This window comes from Chrysemys picta, chromosome 1 (genome assembly GCF_011386835.1).
Source record: "Chrysemys picta bellii isolate R12L10 chromosome 1, ASM1138683v2, whole genome shotgun sequence".
In the NCBI taxonomy this organism is placed as follows: Eukaryota; Metazoa; Chordata; order Testudines; family Emydidae; genus Chrysemys; species Chrysemys picta.
Window position 1 is genome coordinate 342,633,626 of NC_088791.1, and position 19,130 is coordinate 342,652,755.

Here is a 19,130-nt window from a genome sequence, read left to right on the forward strand (position 1 = left end):
ATCTTAAAGCTTGGCTGCACACAATGGATCGTGTGGTGTGTCCTGGATGGAAGCTGGAGGCATGTAGGTAAGTATAGCAGTCAGTAGGTTTCCGGTATAAGGTGGTGTTTATGTGACCATCGCTTATTAGCACAGTAGTGTCCAGGAAATGGACCACTTGTGTGGATTGGTCTAGGCTGAGGTTGATGGTGGGATGGAAATTGTTGAAATCATGGTGGAATTCCTCAAGGGCTTCTTTTCCATGGGTCCAGATGATGAAGATGTCATCAATGTAGTGCAAGTAGAGTAGGGGTGTTAGGAGTGCCCAAGTAAACACCAGGGGCGGGATCCTCCTCTCACATCAGGGTGAATCAGAAATCGCCCCCCTGAAGAAAGTATTGCTGCTCCAGGATGAAAGGTGCTTAGCTTGAGGTCTCCCCAGTCCTATTTATCAGGGGCAATGGAGAAAGCTACTTGCAACCTATTTCTAAATGACAGGGCTGGAGTCTCAGCTGCTGAGTGCAACTCCGTGGAATTCAGCTGAGAACCAGGCTTGCAAAAAACGACCCATCTAAACATTTGGGTTCTAGCTTTGGGTTCAATCCTTACCTCTGCTACAGACTTCTACTCTGTTTTTACTGGAGTTGCTCCTGACTTACCCTAGTGAAGTGAGAGGAGACTGCAACCCTTCCTGGGTGATATTTGATAAGTCACCTGATCTGTCTCAGTCCCCCCATGTATAAACAGTAATACTTCTCCCGCTGGCATGCTGTGAGGATAAATTCACAAACAGCTGGGACATACTCGGTTAGGAGGGTGCCTTGAGTCCCAACATAGACCAAGTCCATGGAATTACTTAAACAGGTGTGAGTGAGAGGAGACTCAGGCCCTGACCTCAAGTGCCTTGTGCAACCAATTCAGTTCAATGAGACTCCACTGATGTGACCAGCTATCCACGTGTTGCTAAAGTGCTCAAACAGAGACCAACCCCACAGGTGTCTGTCAGAGGCCTGTGGAAGAACAGGGTTGGGTGTGGGATGGGCTTGGATCCTGTGTCCATTGGGCAGCAGTGGCCATTCCTGATTCCCTGGCAAGTTGCTCCATGGGGCCGTTCTTTGCACCTGGGCAGAGTCCGAACCCATTGTGCCCAAGGCAGGGGTCAACCTCTGCACAAAGCAGTAGACACTAGGCCCAGAGAGAGTTTTCCCCTCGCTGCCCCCCTTCCCAAAAATCTGGGGCTCTCGCTGTGCCTCCTCCCTTTACAGTTTCCCACTGCTCGGCCCCAGGAATTGCTGGTTCTCCTAACTCGTGGGAACTTCAGAGAATCAGCTGGACCACAAACCTGGACGCTTGAACTACAGCGATCTTTGTCGGGCGAGGGGCAGGAATCCGGCCTCCGCACTCGCTTTCTCTTGAATACGCCGCCCACCAGAAGGCGCCGCTGCGGAGGAAGCAGCTTCCTGCAGGCGGGAGGCTTGGAACAGTCAGACACGGGAGTTGGGGGTGTGGCCCGTTCGATTGTGACGCAATAAAGAGGGGCGGGGCTTCCCGGCAGAATTGCTACTTTCCAGCCGGCGCCTTTCATTCATAAGGGAGCCGAGCGGCGCTGGGTCAGGCTCAATTTCACGCTTTTTGGACGCGGTTCTAGGGTATTGCAAGGGCGGCTCCGCTCCGGGCTACACCTGGGAAGACGCTTCAGGTAAGGAGCTGGCTGGGCTGGGTTCGCTGTCTCTGTCCGCCCAGGGGGCTGGTCCTGACTCGCGGGGCTCGTTGCCCAAAGAGTGGCTTTGGGGTGACCAACGCTTGTGAGCCCCCGTCCTCAGCCCATCGCTCTCCTAAGCCTCACGCCCCTACCCGGGAAGGATCGCGTGTTCCGGGCAGTTATCATCTGATCGGACACGGGGCTGGTTTGCGAGCGGAGTCCCTGGCACACTACGTCTTGTAGCCCCCAGCTGGGTCTGCTCTAGTCACTGTGTGAGCAGAGTGCAAGAAAAGTAAGTTGAGGAAAATGGGTGGTAGTTCCCTTCATTTATTCTCTCCCGCTGCCGGTCTCTAGGCATTGGCATTAGCAGTGCGCTGGCGAGATGGAAAACTACCTATGGGAAAAATCATAACCCCGTTTCACCCCATTGGCATCTTGTGGCTGGGTGACTTTGATTTTAAACACGCACTGAAGGATTCGCTGGGGCTGGCGTTATGTCTCGTTGATCTGTTGAGTATGAACCGGTTTAGAGTCCGCTCTTCTTACGGAGGGGGAGTTGTTCGTGACTGGAGTGAAATAGGAGGCTAACGAGTCTGTTTGGGTTTAGGAGACCTGTCTGTGTCGTGGTCTTTATTTAACAACCCCCTGGTTGTTTTGTCCCGGTCGCTGAGGTTGGTCCCAGTTTTTTGTGGGAAGCCGGGCTGGAAAAGTGAGCGCGGAGTCTTCAAACATCCGCTGTAGCAGCCCCTTTGTCTGTTTGATGTGCGGGAGCTCCGCATTAAACGATCATCCTGGCATAGCAAAGCGAGCTGGGAAGGATTGTTACTCTAGACTTACAATGGTGTGTGAATGAGCAAAAGACCCTAAACGTGGTTGGTTTAATCAGCTGGGGTCTGGAGGACACCTAGAAGATCGGATGCAGAAATACTGTAACTAGAGATCCGCAGAATATGAGGGGCATAATTCCCTCGGATTCCTCGGGAGTCTGTATCCTCCTATGCGGTATATTTTATCAACGACTACGTGGCCCCTGAACTTGCACTTCCCAGAGCAGGAGCTAAGTACAGGGACTTCTGTATTGCTCGTTTCCTTTAGCATGGGGCGAGGGAGGTCACCAGGCCAGGATTGAAACCATGGTTAAGGAAACCGATCTTGTAAGAGGAGGGAAGGAAAGAACGGTTGGTTCCAGGTACTAACTTGAACGTGTTCTGCGGAGCCGCAGCCTGCCCCTAACTTCCGCTATCCCGTTCTGCATCCGAGCCGGGAAAGGCTTCACTTGCCGTCAGATCAGTCAGGGCTTGAGTAATGGTGTGAAATAGTAGCTGCGGCCAAGTGTGCGGTGCGGTGCTGCTTGTGAGGTTGTTGCAGGTGGCAAGTCAGAGATGTGCCTCCTGCAGGTTGCTGGGAGCAGCAAAAACTGCCTGACCTGTGTGGTGGTTTACAAAAAAAAAAGTGGTCCTTAAAAGATGACAAGGCCCTGTTAAAAGGGATATTGGTGGGCAGGGTTAGCGTGCAATGGTGCGGGAAAGCATGCTGGGCTTGACTCGGCTGCAAAGTCTGCGGCCTGTGAATGACAGGATAGGCTGTGGCTCCGCAGGGAGACTAGAGAGGAGGGAAGGGAAGGAGAGGTAACTGATCCCTTGTGTATTTTCTTCTGCATGTTCAAAGTTTCTTAGCATCCTTTGAACAAGAATTCACTTTTTTGAAAATTAAGTGATCAGGAGTCTCAAACCATGTCCAGATGGGGCTAGATCTTTTGCACCTTCTCCAAGGTGCAAATACTCTCCCATTTGGGGAGAGGAGCGAGATTAGGCAAACCTGTTCTTTTGGTCCCCCATGGGATCCTGTAGTCCTCATACCCAAGACTTGGACAACCCCCCAGTTGCCTTTAGCAAGGATGGGGAGGTTTGGCAAAGCATGTCTGTGTAATCCACTGGTCCCCACCTCTGTAGCCAATCCACAGAGGCTGCAGGGGTGTTAGAGCCGTGCTCTTTACAGCTTGGGTTATAACCCCAGCCAGAGATTTGTATTTTTAGCTCTGGAGTTCTCTGATGTTGGCCAAAATGGCAGCCATCACATCAGCAAGTGGGGAGCCATTTTGGTCCCAGCTTTTTTTAATATTTCTGTTGTGTTGTACTAAGTAATCCTATAATACCGAGACTTCCAGTGAGGAGAGAACAGTGTACAACACGAAGGTGCCCCTACTGGGAGTAAAATCTCTAACTTCAGCAATCTAGAGAAACCCAAATCCCTAAAGCTTTCTCCTGTAGCACTGTGTGCATCAAGATAATGGAACGGTCTAAAAGCTGGGATTGTTGCAGGGAAAAATAGCTCTTTAAATGCAGGGTTTTCTCCTCCCCTTCGTTGTTATGCTGCATGAATCCTGCTCCACTGATCTGCACTATTATCCCTTCATGGCTTCTTGTGGGACATGTGCTAGAAAGGATCTGTGCTACTTTCATTTACCGTTGTGTGCAGCTGAAGCATTGGAATGTAATGGGGCTGTGAAGGCTGAGGCCTCACAGTGGGTGTTCGCCCCTCCTTCCCCAGGCCTGAACTTGAATCTGACTGTTCAAAGTCTGTGGGCCTTTGGGATGATGTCCTAGCTGTTCCCCTCTTTGAAAAGTGATGTAACACACCACTCCTACGTTGGCCTGACTTCTGGCAGGAGAGCCCCCGGCATATGTAGGTTGCAGCAACTTTCTAGTCTGTGCATGTGCGCACATGCTTTGTTCCTTATTGATGCAGAAACAAGAATAATCAGAAGATAGAATAGGCCAGAAGAGGGGATCGTTATGATCCCGGACTCAGACCCTACCTGCTCAACATCCCCACTTTACAAATGGGGGGAGTCGGTGTGACCCAGGATCACCCAACGGGCCAGTGGCAGGGCCAGTAATAGAGCCCAGGTCTCCCGAGTCCCAGTCCAGTGCTCCATCCCCAAGGTGTCACTGCCTCACTAGGCTGATTCTACTTGGCATTTATGTATTGCCCTCAGCAAAGCACTTCCTAATTGCTAATTACTCACAACATCCCTGTGGTGTAGATAATTATTAACCCCGCAGTTTTACAGATGGGGGATAATCGAGGCAGCAGCATTGTGATTTGCCAAAGGCCAGTGAGTAAGTCAGTGGCAGAGATGAGAGTAGGGCCCAGGAATTCCTGGCACCCAAGTTCTGGGAATTGACTCCTTGGGTGGCTGAAAGCACATGGGGTAGGGTGACCAGATGTCCCAATTTTATAGGGACAGTCCTGATTTTTGGATTTTTTTTATATAGGCTCCTATTACCCCCCCATCCCCTGTCCCGTTTTTTGACATTTGCTGTCTGGTCACCCTACATGGGGGGGGAGGAGAGGATCTATGGCCTTGTTTTCCCAGCACCACTGAGGTGTGGGTTGGCTGCCTGTTACTGGACTCTCTGCTGTAGCTTACAGGCCCCTGTACACGGATCCCGTTGGAAGTGTGCGCTTCGCTTCCCCATGGGGCAGGAAGGAAAAAGTGATCAGTGCAGCTCACTGAAGTTCCAGCCAGTGCTGCTGAAAGCCAACACCGCCTGGAACTACATGTTCTCTGCTACCACCAAGCCGTTCTGCTGCCGAAGGGAAATAAAGCTCCAGGGAGCAGGCTCGCTCGCTCGATTAGGCTGTGGCATTATCTCCCATAGGAGCTAATAAAGCCCCATCTGTGCAGGCTTCAGAGTAGAAAGTATCCTCTTGGGTAACAGGCTCATCAGAGGGGATGAATCAGAGCTGCTAGAAAGCCCAGCGATGTGGCTAGCCTGTATGTGGGGATAATTGAAGTCCCTGCTGTGTGGGCACATTAGCATGGACACGACCAAACCTGATGTTACTAGGTACATACTTTCTTTCCGTTTTGTGAAAGGCACACCACTGCATCCAACAGACGGATCATTGGTCCAGTCTGTCTCAATCCATTCTAACTGCCTGTACCCCATCACCATCTAGGCATGGACTAGACTGGGCACTCGTTGTGTCCCTTCCCACCCCCTAGCCTGTGTTTACGTGGATTCCCATCATGGGGTGAATGCACTGTAAGCAATTCTTGGCCACCCAGGACTCCAGGGCTGCCACTTTGCCACAGACATCTGGAATTTCACTGGGGCAGTGGAGCCAGGTGTTGGATCCATCCCACTCCCTCCCCCCAGAAAGCACAGGTCTAGTCTGTTGCATCCCTCTCAACCTGCCAAAGCCCCAAATGTGGGATGCAACATGTGACAAAGACCGTTATTTCTGCAAGAGAATTAAAACCTGGTGGGATTCCTTCCTTTGCTGTAAATAACTTTCTACAGCCTTGGTCATGATTCTTGGCTATTAACTGGGTTGGGCAGGGATGGTGTCCCTAGCCTCTGTTTGCCAGAATCTGGGAATGGGTGACAGAGGATGAATCACTTGATGATTCCCTGTTCTGTTCATTCCCTCTGAAGCACCTGGCATTGGCCACTGTCAGAAGACAGGATACTGGGCTAGATGGATCTTTGGTCTGACCCAGTATGGCTGTTATGTTCTTTATTTCTGATGTAAATTGTCAACAATAAAAGGGGAGGGGCAGAGAGATCAACAAATTTGTGAGGATTAGTAAATTTGGGCGTGAAATAAAGGAGAGCTGGATGCTATAGCCTCTTGCCTTAACTAAAGGGAGAATCTCTGGTGGCAGTATAGGGCCTGTGACACACAGCAGTTCTGAGTCCGTCCAGTGGAGGGCAATGCAGCACACAAAAACTACCCAGTTCACTACAGTACTAAACTCTACAATCACCTCCTGGCTTGCGCACATGCCCTGTAAGGATTTGAGGGAGGAGGACTGATGGCCTTCTCAAGTAACGGCATCTTCAAATTGAGGTGCAGCATTGAGCTGACACGTGTTGTATGTAGATTGTAAGCGCCTTAAGCAGGGGTAGTCTTGTGTGTTTGTACAGCTGCTAGCACAATGGGGTGCAATGCTCCATGATTAGGGCTCCTAAATGCTATGATAATCCAAATCAAAGGTGCGATTAACACTGCCTGGAGATGCAGGACTGGAGAGATCAGCAGCTTGGCGTACTGTTCATTCTGGAACAATAACTGTACTCCCCAGCCTTGGGGAATAACTTTGCAGGTAGTTCTCTTTTAACAGAACTTCTTAACTCCTCACCTCTCCTCCAGGCTCTGCGTGGGGATCTGCATTGCAGTAACAGCTGTCGGCTGCCGGCTTCCAAAACAGCTGTGTCAGTAATGTGCTTTTCGCTGTCTTTCCTTAATCCTCCCATGTTTAATTCAGGATGTTTAGTATGATTGTGCTAGTGTTCCTGCCGGCCTGTGACCACCAAGAGAGATCTGTGAGGTGGAGTAATAAAGACCCCTCAGTTTCCTTGGGCTGGGTGCCTGGGTAGGCTCAGGCAGATACCTCTGGTGTCTCAGGAAACCAAACCCCCAAGGGAAGAGATTGGGGGTGAGGGTGGCTGGGGGTTTCTGAATCAAATGAGGGAAACTGAAGCACGGGGGCTGCTGGGCTCTGACTTTAAAACTAATCAAGGAATGGTTGGCACGGAGCACCTCCGTCATAGGCTGCCTGCGCTATTCTGCTTGACCTTGGCCAATCAGTGACTGGACTGTGTTGGTTTGCTGTATAAATGATGGGTTGAGTGTGCTGGGAGGGGCCAGCATTTTGGGGAGGGGAGAGTGGGGCCCATTTGCAGCTTCAGATGCTACATGATGGAGAAACTGACTGTGGTTTGATGTCTGTAATGGTGGGAGGGGGCCAGGGTGAAAGATGGTAATGATGCTGTCCAATTTCTCACTTCTGTCCCACAGTTGGGCTTAGTCCTCTGAAAACTAGTAAAAGAGCCAGTACAAAACCACTGCCCGTTCTGCGCTACCCGCCTCTGGGTGCTGCAGTATTGCTTTTGTGAGTCGCAAATCCGGTGCTGTAAAATACTGCTTTAAACTGAATCAAATGTCCCTCCCAGCCCTGCTAGCAAGCTGCCGCCCGTGGCCGGAGAAACCCGGCTAGCTCTGCAAGTGTTGGGTAGCCTCTAAAGACGCTTTGGTGGCTGAATCTTCGCTTTGCTCCCCTCCCAGGTTGTGTGGGTGACAGCCTCATGACTCCCTGGCAGACTTCTGCAGGAAAATCCACCAAGCAGCCAGGGCTAATCAACCTCTTCTTCAGTGGGAGAATGTCTAATCTATGGCATATGTGCCAGAAAAGGGAGTTGGCCATGTTTAGATGGGAGGACCCCCCAATGTTCTCCCCACCCCCCGAAGGGGTGGAAGATGAATCACTGCGTTTCAGAAGCTTGTTCTTTCAATCTGACAAGTTCATGCTGCTCCAATTACATACTGGTTTGCAGTGTATTTAGACGTGGAAATTGTAATCTGTCCAAATTATGCATGTGGGTTTGTTTTGTCTGTCTCTTTATTTTTGGCACCTGCAATTTTGTTTGGCATTTTTTTTTTTTCCTTCTTCCTTTGGAGGTAATGTGGTCTAATGATTAGTGTGGGGGAGGTGAGCTGGGACGCTGCGGTTTGGTTACCGGATCTGCCCCGACTCATTGTGTGACTTTGTGCCAGTTGCTTATGGCTGGATTATCCAAGGTGCTGAGCACTTGAGGTCAATGGGAATGGCAAATGCTCGGCACCTTTGTAAACAAGCCATTAGCCTCCGCTTGCCTCCAGTTTTAACATCCCAGCAGGAAGAATGGCTGCTCTCGCCTTCCTCTCACCTCATGATTTGTTGAGCTCTCCTGGTGCTGTGCTGAAAAACCTAGGTGTATATCCACAGGATTACCAAGAAGAGAGCAGGGATCGATAGACTTAAGTGCTATTTTCTTGTAGAATCTGCTACTAATCAAGATGAATCCGGTTTCACATTATCCCCTTTCTTCCATGCCTTGCCCTGGGTAGCACCCCTAGAAAATAAAGTCCGTCCGTGAAATTACTTCTCCCCCTCGCCCCACCGTCTCCATTCATACGCACAACTTCCTGTGGAAACTGGCCCAGACTCTCAGCTGGTGTAAATCGGTGTAGTTCTATTGCTGTCAACGGCATTACACACTTATGCCAGCTGATGGAACAGACCCCATGACTCTAATCCGTTGTGACCGCTCATGGTGCCTAAATCTGAAAGTGACCCCGTCACGCGTGCAGTGCTGTCGAATGAGGCTCTTGGGGCAAAACACCAGTAGGAATGGAGGGTCCCCTACATCACAGCTAGGCCCCGGGGGCTTTGGGTTCTAGCCGCAAAGTTAGGCAAACGAGACTGAAGATGGAATGCGTTTGTGTTGGATACCAGCTTTGCCAAGTCCGCGTTGCATTCGGGGCCATCCCTGGCATGTGGGGGCAGAGGGGCCCCCACAAGGAAGAGCAGTGGGCTGATGCTAAGGTGTGGCACAGCAATCGCCCTCTACTCGTCTCCCCATGGGGAGGGTGTGGGAGGTGCTCCTGGCAGTGCAGGGATTGTCCTTTTAATGCTCCTGCCCAATCACAGGTCACTTAGAGAAGGACACTGGCTTCTAGTCATCCAGTGGGTTTTTAACCCCCCCTTATCCTGTCATGAATGAGGCTGGAAATGAGGGTCTTTCAGGACTGGACACACAGTCTGGCAGTTCCTTTTCTAACCACACCAGCCTGAAGATGCTCTCTGCTAGGGGTAGCTCTGCTGAAGCCAATGGAGTTGCTCTGGAGTTACTGAGAAATCTGGGTCCGCATGAGCTTGGGAAGACTTGATGGAACCGTCCCTAGTGGGTGGCCATCCCCCCCCCGAGCTACCCAAAGGCGGCTGAGAAAGTGGAGAAAGATCTAACATTGAGGGTGCTTATGTTCCAGGGAATGCTGTCCTGTTTCTACATTAAAGTGGGTGTCTGGACCCCACTCTGAGGTGGGGAGACGTGTCCTATAATTACCCCCAGCAGCTGTTTGGAAGCTGACCTAGGCAGCAAGTAGGATCCACAAGTGTGGGCGGGGCTGAGCCCTCTGGCTTCATGCACAGGTGTACCATGCTGAGCTCCTTGCAGGACTGGGGCCCTTGGCTGCTCACTGCTCAGAGCACCCCTTACTGGAATGAATTTGAAAGCGTAATTAGCTGCATCTTAGGCTTAGTTCGGTTTTTCCTCTCTCTCCTCTGCGCTCAAAGAGAATAAAATATGCAGTGCTGCTGCTAATCTTCAGAGTACCTGCTGAGCATTAATCATGGCTGCCCCCTCCTTCCTCCGAACAATCTCCCTATTGTTAGTGGCCTCTCTCTGCTGAAGTGGGAGCTGGCCAGATGTCGTGTTGCCTCCCAGGCCATGAAGCGAGGGAGGGAGTTGGCGAAAGAGCTGCTGGTTTGTTGCTCAGACTGTGCCGCTTTTTGAATTTCTGTGAAAATAGGGGGTGGTTTGTATTATGGTAACACCTAGGAATCCCACTCAAGGAGCAGGTTCCCATTGTGCTAGGCACTGTCCAGACCTATGATCAGACAGCCTGCATCCCAGGGAGCAATGCAGTCTTGGAGTCAGGCAGGTTGTCTTTTGAATTGGGAACCTTTCTCCCTTCTAGACCAGAAACCCAAATCCAATGGCCTTCACGATGGGGGATTTGCGTGTTGCAGACAAGACACCTGATGTGTATCAGTCCCTTGTTTTCCCACGCTTGGGGACCTAGAGCTGCAGCCCTGGCCCATGAGTTCCAAAAATAAAGCCCCTCTATCTTGTGAGCTGAAGGAGGACCGCTTGAGCTGTCAGTAGGAATAGGTCCTGTCTCTGTTGGTAGGGCACTATTACGCACGTGTGTATGCACCTTCTACTAGTGCATGTACGTGTGTGGATCACCATCCAGGCAGAGTGAGCTGTAAAAGGTCAACTAGATGATGATGGATACAGTTGGTAGCTCTAATCCATTGAGGGTGTCACTAGGGTGAAAAATGGATCTGGTTTTGTGTATCCCTTTAAATTTTTTCATCTCCATCTCCTCCCCCACTGTCTCTGAGTAACTCTTGTCAGTCCCCCAGCTGCCTCCCCCAGCATAGCATCTTGTGACAGTGTCAGAGTATCACAGTGGATGACTTGCGTTGTCCTAGCGTTTCGTTTGGGAGGGGGAGGCTGCCCTGCAGCTCGTTCTCAAGGTACAAGCCTCGTGGTCGCTTCATTGTTCATGCTGCGTTCTATTTCTGCCTCCTGTGTATTTCTGTCATAAGTCTTCATTCCGCAGGGCCTGGCAACCCACCAGGGCACTGATCCCAGGTCCCCATTTTATTTTCACAGGGGTTCGCTTCTTTTGTATGGCAACAAGCCGCAGAGGTTGTCCTCTCCAGCTCTTTGAACTGGCCAGTTGCCAGAGAGCCCCGAAAGGAGGCTGTCGCTTGCTGAGAGTTCCCTTTCGTTTCGTTTAAAGGGCATTTGCTAAGTGTCTATGTGGAAATGAGGCAGTGCCTTTTTTGTTTTTGCTTTTTTGTGGGGGGGGGGGGAAGGGGTTTGTGTATCTTTTGCTGATTCACTGTGCACAAAGAGGATCTGAAAAACTTTGTGTGTAACCTTGCTGCTTGTTTTTACCTTCAGACATTCCAGTCTTGTCTGTCCCACTTCCCATAAAGACTCTCTGGATGAGCAGGATTGTGGCACAAAGGGAGTGAAATAACAAGAGCAACCCTTCCTTCTCCATGGCTCTCTTCATATGCCCTATATACACTCTTTTCTCTAGGCAAATAACCTCTTTGCCCTTCCAGCAGAGTGCAGAGAGCTCCCACTCGAGTCCGCCAGGGAAAACTAGATTTGAGGTTTAATATGGTTGAGGTTACTAAAGCAGCCCCAAAACCCCACAACCCTATTGTTCCACCAGAGCTTTTAGGCTTTCTCTAGCATTTCAAATGCTGGAGAAAGTGGGGTTTACCCTTCAAGGAAAGCTGTGAACGGCCTGTTGAAGAAAATCTGCCCCAGCGTTTTACCCATAACCCTGTGCATGAAAACTAACTTTCAGATGAGGCCTTGTGACTCTAGATGTCACTCTGCTTCGAGAGTGATACTAGACTTGTCAGTTTTGCCCTGGGTAGATGTTTGTGCCCTTGCAAGGTGATGCAATTACTCAGGGGTGTGTATAAAACCTGGCTCTCCGGTTTATTTTCTTTTTGGTTGGAGTTTTGTTCTGGGTTTGTACAGCACCTGGCACAATGGGGCCCTGGTCCATGACTAGGGCTCCTAGGTGCTAGTGATACAAATAACTAATAACTGTTTTTTTTTCCCCCCCACAACACAACTGAAATGTGGTGCCTAAAACTCCACCAATGTGCTGGAGAGACTGGTGTTTGTGTGCATTTGTTTACAGATCAGCTGCTCCTCTCTGTGCTGTTGTAACAAAGATGTTTCAGAAAAACAGGGCTGCAAACAATCAAGGGGCCTGCAACAGACAAATAAAAACTCACCCTGGCAAAGAGCCAAGAGATGGCAGCCGGGCATTCTCTGTTTGTTCCAGATTTTGTCTTGCACGTGAGTGAGAACTCAGCTGTGATGACTGCTGGATCACTGCAAAAAACCCACATTTTGAAGCCAGTTTGTTGATAGAAGAGGTAGAAAACAAGCATGGAACTGAGCAGAGAATTAAGAAGAGGAGTCCTGCTTGTTTGACCTCAAAATGGCAAACAATGCACTACCTCTTCTCCCCCCCCCCCTGCCCAATACGTGTGTGTCGGGGGAACTATCCAGGCTCTGTTATGCTGGGACTTGCCATTTCAGTAATGGGAGTTTGCACGGGATAGGCAGCCCTGCAGGGCCTTTCCAAGAGAGAGGAGGGCCAAGGCGCCGGCAGCAGCGCAAGCTTCATTCCCAGCTTCTGGCAAACAGAGGCTAGGAACACTTCAGAGCATGGTTTTTCATCCCTGTCCATCCTGGCTAGTAGCCATTGATGGACCTATCCTCCATGACATTCTCTAGTTCTCTTTTTAACCCTGTTCTAGACTTGACCTTCACAACAACATCCCTTGGCAATGAGTTCCACAGATTGCCTGTGCGCTGTGAAGAAATACTTCCTTTTGTTTGTTTTAAACCTGCTACCTATTCATTTCATTTGGCGACCCCTAGTTCTAGCGTTATAAGAAGGAAAAGGAAATTTTATTACTTTCTCCACACCAGTCATCATTTTATAGACCTCTATCATATTCTCCCCCCCCTCCCCCAGTCGTCTCTTTTCCAAGCTGACCAGTCCCAGTCTTGTTAAATCTCTCCTCACACTCAGTCCAGCCATGTGTAGAGAGGCCCCTATTGGGATGAGTGCTCCATTGTGCTAGGTGAGGTACAAACACAGTAACAGACAGTCCCTGCCCCAAAGAGCTTACAGTCTGGGAGAGAAGACAAAGCATTGGTGTAAAAACAGAGGGGAAGGGATTTACCCAAGGTCACCCAGCAGGGCAGTGGCAGAGCCAGGACCGGAACCCAGCTCTCCCAAGCCCCGATCCCAGGCACTGGAACACACAGACTCTCCAAGGAGTTTGCAGCAGATTTCTCAGCCTACTTCATCCTCCCCAACTCGAACGATGCCCTGCGTTTTACACTCCTGGCCAGAGCCTCAAGGTTACAGGGGAAGCCAAGACGTCTCCGGCTGCAGGAGCAAAGCTGGGGAAGTCCAGGAAGGGCTGCCTGACTGCCAGTTTGAGGGAGTTCTTCTAGCCCTAGTTTCAGGGGTCTGGGTGGCTCATGGGACTGGCAGGGAACCCTTAACCCATAAGGCACCCATTCAAGGCTGGTCCGGATTAGTGGCAGTGTGAAGCCACTACATGGCTGCTGGTGGGGGTCTCAGTCCACTTCCAAGGGGGCAGGCATCAGCCATCACATGTGGTGGTCACTGCTCAGTGGCCAGAGACTGAGGAGGCCACAGAGACTGAACCAGACGTTTCATCCACAGCGGTGTCTCAGCCCGATTCAGATTGATGCACAGTGGGAGAATGGGTGACAGGGGATGGATCACTTGATGATGACCTGTTCTGTTCATTCCCTCTGGGGCACCTGGCTACTGTCAGAAGATAGGATACTGGGCTAGATGGACCTCTGGACTGACTCTGTATGGCCGTTATTATGTTACTTGTTCCTGGTTCTGTTTCAGCATCCCTGAATGTTTGTCTTCCAGGCCTTGTACTGGCCTGCCCAGCTAACACCAGGCAATGGACGCTCCGGGGTCTCTGCTCGTTGCTCAGAGCATTGAGTGACTTTCTTTAACCTTCTGTCAATGACTTCCCTTCCATCTTGCCCTGTCCTAGCTTCCTGTTGGGTCTGATTTCAGAGCAGCCCTTTATGTGTAGCTCGGCAAATTTCCTCTTCCTCTGGCTGCTGCATTTATTCACTGCCAGGTGGTGGTTACATTTAGTTTAAGGTTCTGTGATCTGCCCAGTGAGAGGTCTGGAGAGAGCAGAGTTCTCTGCTGGTAGAACAGGGCTGAGCTTTTGTGTCCATCCCCTATAAGGGGGTGAGGAGGAGCAGCAGGTGGAGACAGTGTAGCCTAGCAGACAGGGCACTGCACTGCACTAGGACTTGGGAGACCTGGGTTCTGTTCCCTGCTCTGCTACTGTGTTGCTGGGTGACCTTAGGCAAGACATGTATCCGTGCCTCAGTTTTCCCCATATGAACCTGATGACACTAACCTTTTGTGAAGTGCTTTGAGATCTATGGATGAAAAGTGCTGAGTAAGAACTCAATGGTATTATTAATACTTTACTAAGTGGCGGCAATCTTTATCTAAATGCTGCGTGTGTTATGAACACTAACCCTGACAGTATGGTATGTAACCATTATCCCTAACTGACCAATGGGAAACTGAGGCAGAGAAGCTAAGTGTCTTCTGAAGACCATGGAAGAAGCCAGGATTGGAACACACAGACCCCAGCTCCCAGTCCAGACCCCTGACTGTCTTCTGTCACTCTTTGGCAGCTCTGTTTTTCACTGAAGTTGAACTTTAGAAGCTTGATGGGAACTTTGAGAGTTTAATTATCTCATCAAAGCCATCCTCTCCCCCATGACTCGGGTATCCTTCTTCCCCTCTCAGCACAGGCTGCTGGTGGCCTGAAAGCCCTGGGAAACTAACTGTATTCAGGACAAACAATTACAAGGGACACAATAGGCCTAGCTGGGATCCTTTAGTCTGTGGGCCAAATTCTTAAAGCTGGGCAATTTGATTTCCATGAGGTCACACCCTGCATGCTCCAGGTCTCCCTATCCCCCATAATGGTGGCAGAAGTGAGAAGAAAAGCATCGAGCATCCTAACCATTTGCCACCAGCTTTGAAAAGAAGTCTCTCTCAAGGAACATGTGGTCTGGAAAAGATCTGTTGCAGGTGCTGCTGCTTACCCCTGGCCTCCATCATAATGCAGCCACCACCTGTGCCCTTCGTCAGGCCAAGAACAATCAACAGTGTGTCAAGAGCTACAGGTGACTGTGAGGTGGAATTGCTACCCCTAAGCTACAGAGGGGGACTGAGGGAAGGAGAGTGCAAAGATTTTGATCCCCAGCTGGGGTGAACTGGTGCAGTTCCTCTAGTTTCACTGGGTTTTTAATGAAACCGAGTCCCTGGCACTTAAGGTGTTTTTCCCCAGCCATTTCCACCTATCCCGGGCGATGCATAGTGATGGAGGGTGAAATACCTCTTTCAAGCTAATTGCATCCATCCCAATACTTTTTTACTGATATAAAATTGGTGCAGTGATGAATTGTTAGACCATATTACAGCCCGAGGTGAGAGGCAAGGAGATCTGTGTGAGAAAAGAGAGGTCTGTGTCTGGAAAGAGAAGTTGTAGTTTCCTGGTCCACTGCAAGGCTGTGGGTGAGATTTTTTTCCCCTCCCTCGTGCTGGTCTAAACCAAGAGTCGCTGTAGAGAAATCAATGGAGTTACACTTGTGCAAAGCTGCTTTGCAAGAAGAATCAGGCCCAGTGTGCAATTCAAAAAAGTCAAGTCAGCCACAATGGCTTGTGGGTAAAGAGCCCACAGCTCCTTGAATCTCTTGCTGTGCCCGTAGGCAGGGTTACATCTGCTAACTGCAGAAGCAGTTGAGATGATGTGAACCCACTGGCAAAGGGTAGCAGTACAGCCCTGGAAAACGGGCACAGTCCCCACTGTCCATGTCTAGCTTCTGCCCCCCACCCCCTTCTGTTCTTTCTGCGTCACTCTCGTCTGGCCCCGAACCTCAGGCAGGCCCTGAGAAAGCAAAGAAATGGCACCACCTGGGTTCGATGAAGTGGGGCTGTTGATCTGAGCACCGTCTACCTGGGGCCTTGCACTCCTCCTCTCCTGCCGAACAGGACAGTGCTGAGGGGGGTGAGGTTCAGCCCCCCCCCCCGAGAGTTGGCCTGTTGGGTTTTGCTAGGGTGACTTCAGCTGGCAATGGATTGTGACTGGCGCAGAGCAGCTGCTGGCCATTTCCACCCTTTTCTCATCCAGAGGCTCCTTGTCCAGCTGCCTCTTCTGACGACCAGGGGCATCCCCTGACTCTGAGGCTCCTGATGTCTCCTGCTTGTCTTGCTAGCACCAGTCTAGCCACCTCTTTGGAAGCCTCTGCCTGCAGAGCAGATCTGAAAGTGACCCTGGGTAGAACGTCTCTGTCTCACTCAGGCTTGGTCTTCACTGCAGAGTTAGGCCAGGCTCTAACCTGGGTGTTGTCCCGGACACCCCCACCCCCCCCAATCTACGCACAACCCTCCCACCTGAGTTTGGCAGTGCTGCCCCAGCTGTGGGGGGTGGGTTAGAGCCCAGGTGCTGCTTTCACTGGGGTTGGTAACCTGCCCACTTTGTAGTGAGGGCACAGGCATAATCACCTGGAGTGCTGATGGTCCTCCAGTACTAGGGTTACCATATTTTAGTTTTAAAAAAAGGACACTCCACAGGGCCCCAACTCTGCCCTTTCTCCCCCCCCCAGCCCCACCCCAACTCTGCCCCCTCCTCCTCCCCCTCCCCTGCTTCCCACGAATCAAATGTTCGCGGGAAGCCTGAAACAGGGAGGCAGCAGGTAAGCTGGGGCGGGGTGCGGCATGGCCCAGTCCAGCCCTGCTGGCCGAGCGGCTCCCTTCGGCGGCCGGCCAGCCCAGGCCAAGAGGCTCTGACCCGGCGTCTCCCGCCTAGCTCGGCTCAGGCCGAGCGGCCCCGGCCCGGCTCCCGGCCCGGCTCCCGGCCCCGCACCGCCGGGCCCTCCCTCCCTATTTTCCCAGACATGTCCGGCTTTTTGGGATTTCCTCCCGGATGGGGATTTGAGGCCCAAAAAGCCGGACATGTCCAGGAAAATCCGGACGTAAGGTAACCCTATGTACCTTCCCACAATTCCCTGTGCATCCAGACAGACCAGTTCTGCTGTGATTCATCGGGAAAGAACCCTCGAGTGACTCCGCTTAGGGCAGCCCAACGCACTATGGGATAAGCCTCCAGAAGTCCTAGTGACTCTCAGCACCCGGGAGGACACGGTAACTCAGGCAGGGCTTCTGCACTGCAATTGCTCACCCAGGATAAGCTAATCCAGCTGCTCAGGTGGGGGCTAATTCTGCAGTGAAGACGTAGCCTCAGGCAGAGCAAGGACGTGAACCTAGGTCTCCTGCATCCCAGGCTAGTGTGGTGGGTGTGATGCATGTGCACACCCCTCCCCTCTTGATTGGTTTTTCACAAAACCAAACTGTGGTTTTCTGGCCAGCCCTAACCTTGATGCCCGGGGAATGGTCTCTCCCTTGGTGCGTACAGTGCTAGGAGCCTCATGAAAGGGCTGGAAGTGGTGAACAGCAGATGTTCCCCTTTGCAACAGCTTCCTCTTCCTTCATAGTTAAGTGATGCTCCCGCCCGCGAGAGCAGGGCTGTCGCTCTCCATAAAAACGTCATGGAAACTCTCAGCATGTTCCTTCTTTAAATTGCTCCTGTGACCTTATGGACGGTGTTTTCCATGACACCAGCCACGTAAACTACCAAGGGTCTGTTTACTCTGCACACTTCTTACCATGGTGTGTGGAGGGCGTACACTAGCTGTCCCCCAGCACGGGTATAAATAGTGAGGTGGATGGTGAGGCACTGCTTAAGCGAGTAAAGACACACCCATAGGCACAGACCTCTGTGGGTGCTTCAGGGCTGGAGCACCCACAGGGGGGAAAAAAGAGGGCTACAGCACCCACCATCAGCACCTACCATGGATCAGCTGTTCTGCAGTGTGCAGGAGGCCCTCAGGGGGAGAGGCGAGGAGCAGGGGGCCGAGCAGGAGATGGGGGTGTGGCCTTGGGGGAGAGGTGGAGTGGGGGCAGAGCTGGGGGAGCACTCCCCCTCGGCACATTAGAAAGTCGGCACCGATGGACACGGCTGAACCGTTAAGGTATGTACCCTACACGCCCAAGCAGTGCCTCTCCTGTCTACATTGCTATTGTTAATCCTGCTGCCGGAGTCTTTCAGTCACATATAGCCACATACACACTGCAGTCTGCACGCCGCCCGCTTTTCATTGCGGCTCATAGCTACTCCTTCCCTACACACACCCCGCCAGTGGTGTGCAATGCACATCTAGGCAAATGTGATGCGTCTCATTGGATGCTTGATGGGCCCTGCACAGTCTGGCAGCAGGTGGGTGATGAAGAGCGGGCAATGAAGGAACCAAATGACTTGACAAGTTAATTCCTCTGCACATAGCGAAACCTAAGACACGTTTTCATCAATGTGAGCTGTTCTAGTGGAGGGTGGGCTTGGCTCAGTTTGAGCACTCCCCCTACCCATGGGGCAGGGAATTGCAGTTGCCCTCTGCTTGGCATAGGAGCTGGAAATCCCTGGGTCGCTTGCTGTGCCGCTGACTCAGAGTGGCCCTGGACAAATCACTGTGTCCCAGCTTACCCATGCATTTCACAGTGGTTGATGTTTTCCTGATAGCCCCAGCTCCTGGAGTCAGGTGAATTTGTGAAGCTCTCTGCTTTCATTATCATCATCTTTTTAAAAGGCGAGTTTCTAGTACTCGTGGTTGCAGAGAACTTAAAAGCATGACCCCATAAGGCTCAAATGCCAAACAGCCACTAAAGACTCCAAAGCTGGACATCAATGCTGCATCTCCTTCCATCAGAGCATCTCAAAGCGCCTTGTGGAGAATACACTAATACTCACAACACCTGTGCCTGACAGATGGTGAAACAGGCAGAGGGAGTGTGACTTACCCGAGACTGCCTCGTGTGATGGGAATTCAGGCCTGTACACTAAACCATGCTGCCTGTTTCTGTAGTAAATGGAGATGGCCAGGATTATTGTAGCCTAGCTCCTTGGTAGGCTTTCTCTATCAAACAAAAACTACTTTACTTTCAAAAATTAGCCTGGAGTGAGCAATTTGTGCAGTATCTCTGCATGGAATGTGTCCAGGGCTGGCCTGTCAGAGCTATGTCTCTGGCTACATGGCATATTGCCCCTGTCATCTGAACACCTCCCAGCTACTAATGAAATTATCCTCACAAAGCCCCCGTGAGGCAGGGCAATGCTGTTCTCCCCATTTTACAGATG

At 51.2% G+C, this 19,130-nt stretch overlaps 1 protein-coding gene across 4 annotated transcripts in view; it reads left to right on the forward strand.

Moving 5' to 3' along the window:
• The first annotated feature begins 1,524 nt into the window (after positions 1 to 1,524).
• LOC101932303 (RELT TNF receptor) overlaps positions 1,525 to 19,130 on the forward strand; it is a 75,727-nt gene continuing 58,121 nt past the window's right edge. For 2 of the 4 annotated variants that reach the window (XM_065581784.1, XM_065581785.1), the window contains exon 1: positions 1,559 to 1,678. The gene's annotated coding sequence lies outside the window, so the exon portion shown is untranslated. Of the gene's footprint in view, positions 1,679 to 19,130 lie in introns of all 4 variants that reach the window. The other 2 variants (XM_065581786.1, XM_065581783.1) reach the window with 2 other exon arrangements.